General features: G+C 37.3%; 1 pseudogene; it reads right to left on the minus strand.

Moving 5' to 3' along the window:
• Positions 1-2,032: 2,032 nt before the first annotated feature.
• LOC120417661 (uncharacterized) lies at positions 2,033-3,328 on the minus strand (annotated as a pseudogene).
• Positions 3,329-4,267: the final 939 nt, after the last annotated feature.

Here is a 4,267-nt window from a genome sequence, read left to right on the forward strand (position 1 = left end):
AACTGAAAATTTGGGTTATTGGACCATTTCAAAAAAAAAAAAAAAAAAAACTCCAGAATTGTCCTGAGTACCACCAGAACAGCACTAAATTTTAAAATGCTGATATTTCAAAAACCAATGCTCCGAATTTCAACATCAAAAATAAGTCATTCCTAAAATTTTCCGATCTCTTCTTAAACAATACTTTGAAAATAAAATAAAAAAACAAACCAAGACTTTTTTGAATAAAGAAAAAATAAAAAAAAATCAAATATTATATCATCTGCAATTGATTGCAATTTAATTAAATTTTAAATTTTCTCTTATAACTAAAAAAAAACTCTCTCAAAAATTTTGAAATCAATTTTGTTTATTTCTTATTTGAGATATGAAATTCACCCTAATTTTAATATAAAAGCATACATAAACGGAATTTCATGTTAAAATATAGGAATCAACTATTTTCAAACAATATTTAATTTAATAAGTTATATCAAACTTTTGGAAAAGTTTTCATGTTTCATAATAAGAATATTCCATAAAGATTTTGTGTGGAATAAGGATCAATTAGGCCGTTGCAAATATTTTTAAAAGTTTATGTCGTTTAAAAATATATTGAACTTTTTATGGAATTCTATTGTTCATCACCGCAAAAACTTTTTTTTCTCGCAGAAATAAAATTTTCGCCAATACTTAGACATTTTGGAACTTATGATTGCAAAACAACTGGACAGATGTGTAATGCAAACACTTTTTTCATTCAAATACTGAAACCGTGGCACCCCCTCCCCCCCTCCCCCCCCTCCCCCCTCATTTTCGCCGGCGAACTTTCTTCACCCGCGAAAGAGAGAGGAGGCAAATCACGAAAAAGAAAATCGCTCCCGAACTTCTCGAAAAAAATCAATCTGCTGATGATTTTTGGTGAATTTTCTTGTCAGCACCACTTAAAAATAATTATTTCACTTTGTTTACACACATTGCCCATCTACAAAATGTGACAGGTCATTTTTCGACGTATGACGTAACACTTGCAAGTGAAGTAGTGAAAAAAAAAGATCCGCCGAATAATCAAAATGATGATTTTTTTAGATTCCTTTTACCGATCTTTCGTGCGCGAGAGAGGAGAGCCATGCTTCCTTTGGATTTTTTTGCTTGATGAACGACCAATGATTTGCTTTTGATGATGATTATTCCATCGCTGAACATGAATAAATTATTTTTAAAGAAAATTTAAAGGAGTTTAAATTTTATGAAGAATGGCCAATGATAGAAATTATTAAAATTAGAAAAAGTTTAATTCAAATAACAGAGAAAAGGTTGAATATATTCATAGTATTTTTCATTAAGTGTTCATCTTTAAAAAAATGTTAAAACCAAAAACAATAATTTTTGAATTAGGTATAAATTATTTTGTAAGAATACTGAATTTATATAAGTGCTCATCCAACTTTATTAAGAACTGTTCATGTTTGCAAAAATGAAACAAATCCCAACATTGTTCAACAATATATTTGATTCATTGATTCTCTTAATTTTTTTAAAGAAATGCGACCTTTTGTCCATTAAAGCTTATATCTTTCGACCTTACGGCATTCCCTTTCGAAATTTATCTCACATTCGAGATTTTCTAGGTCATTTAAATATTTTTTACGTTCCGTGAAATATCCGTTTGGTTTTTAGATTATGGTCCCAAAAAATAAGTCTAGTCATGCCACAGTGGCTAGGTTAAGTTTGTACAGCTTCTACAATAAAAAAAATCATGCGATAAACATAAGTGCTTTAATTAACAAACTTTTTAACATCAAACGAACAAAACGATAAAGTCCTGTTAATAGAGAATGTTTTCAATGTTCACGGTTTTGCTGACAATAACCTATTATCCCATAAACAAATTGCTCAATTTTACTTTTGCTACAAGACATCAAACTGACTATTAAATTGGTTGTTTTTTAGAATGTGAGAGCTGTTTGCTACCGAATCAGCACGTTACTGTGAAAACTCAATTTCAAGGTAATTTAATCTTCATTTAAGTTCATTCAATCCATTTACCACTTTAAACGAAATTTCTGAAAAACGTGTACAAGTTGTACGTCATGTTCAGCAAAATCCAAAACTGGTCCTGGGTAAACTCGAAAAATCCAAAACAATTGAACCGCAACGGCTGCCGCGAAACTGCCAACACTGTCAACACTGCCTTTTGGACGGACCGATATGCCCCGCGGAACCGCTCCTGGTACTGCAGCTTCGCCGGCCACTCCAGGTCGTACACGTGCCAGCCGATGGACGCGTTCGCCTCGGTCGCCAGGTTCACCAGCCGCGTCAGCAAGGCACACTCGATCACCACCCAAGAGCAGTAGAACAAGGTGAGCAGCGAAAACAGCGTGACGCTTCTCATCTGTGACAGATAGATGCAGCCGCAGGCCAGTGTCACCACCGTCGAGTAGTACGTGATCAAGAAGCTGGCGTTTAAGGTGGGTTTGATTTTGTTTTTGATTGCCAGGAATTCGATGTGCAGCTCGATGCAGCTGTTGAACTCTTCTTGGAGATATTTCCAAAAGTAGAACTTTTTCCGTTCGGCTTGTTGACGCGAATTGCCTGGTGCTGATTCAAGTTTTTCCTGAACTCGACGGTCAGTGTTGCCAAAAATTTCGGAAAAACTCAGCGCAACCACTTTTCCTTCGGCGGTGAGTCCAGCGAGAACCATGTAGATGATCAGGAAATCCAGAGCTGCCAAGAAGGCGGTACTGACAATCCAAATATTAGACGCCTTTTCGCAAAAGTATTGTCCGTTTGGAAAATCGCGGCTGATGTCGAACGGTAGTTTGAAAATGTGATTGTTTGAAAAATTCAACGCGGGGATGCTGAAACCAAAAATGAACATGGACCCAAATCCGTACATCACTATTTTTCGAACGTTGTAGAACGCTTCACTGCGAATTCCAACCGATTGTGCCAGGTCCCGCCCAAACTTGCGTCGATTCACGTAGCGTTTAACCTCCATAAGCGGTTCGTAGAACCAGAGTAGGATCCGCATTCGCAGCACCGTAACGAGCATCGCCAGCGAAGCCTGCAGACTGCTCAGAATAATCTCCAAACTGGCCCAGTCCTGGACGTTCCGATGGGCGTTCCAGAGGATCAAAGCCTGCGGCACGCAGATCATCCAGTGGTACACGTTCCAGCAGCGTTTGGCTTTGGACTTTTTGGTGTTCCAGCGGACACCACTGACGGCCATCATGACGTCCAGGGCGAAGAAGAAATCCGAGTGCGAATAGTCAAAGTCCCGGGTTAGGATCTGGCGGACACTGGCAACACGCGACTTGCACCGGTTCCAGAGCTGGTGACGATCCATGGTTTCAACTTGAATGAGGATTTTGGACTTGCTTGGGACTTTTATAGGATGATTTGAGAGGGTGGAGTCAAGTTGGGGACCTCCCTTTATTAGCACGTGTGCCAATTAAAAGCTTGTAGTTGATGAGTCAGTATTGGTATATCCTAGGTTACGAAAACAAGCGACTGGCAAAACAAACCAAATTAATGAATATTTAAACAAGGTTATGCATGTTCCTTTTAAGAACCACTTATGTTCCGTTCTGCCTTCTTTACCTTGCTCAGAAAAAGCAATAAAATGACTCGAAAAATGAACTTCTTAATTTCAGCAATTTAACAGTTCTTGAAAATAAAAAAAAGTTTATGGAACCAAGGCATACAGATTAGATAAGTAATGGTTCCAGCTGTCAAAAAATAGTTAGCACAAAATCGAATTTAATTTGTAGATTTTCATAAAAGTAAAATTTTTACCATTTTCCAGTCAAATTTTATCACTCTCCACAAATAATATTACCGGATTTTTTTCTGTGGATTGTTTAGCATGCCAAACTGAACTGAAAATCGCTTTTGGATGATATTTATTTCAATTCGGTTTTATTAGTGAATAATCATGTTACATATGATGTGTTACATATCATGTTAGTTTTTAAATCAAGACTTACATTTCAAAAGGGTTAACATTCAATATTACGCCCTTTTGAAATGTTAGTGTTGATTTAAAAAAAATTAAAGTATGTGTTTTCGAAAAGATGTGTGGATCAATCGGACCGCGCACTGGACTCACAATCCAGAGGTCGCCGGTTCGAATCCCGCGGCGGGCGCTCTAAAATTCTTTGTGTAAATATGGGTATTCGGCGCCGTCGCTCCGTGCCATAGTTACTTTCATACACTTAGGAGCCCTGGGCGGCGAAGTCCTTGTAGATAAAAAGGAAGACACTAGTGGTTGGTACTAGCAATGGTG

Source organism: Culex pipiens, chromosome 3 (genome assembly GCF_016801865.2).
Source record: "Culex pipiens pallens isolate TS chromosome 3, TS_CPP_V2, whole genome shotgun sequence".
NCBI lineage: Eukaryota > Metazoa > Arthropoda > Insecta > Diptera > Culicidae > Culex > Culex pipiens.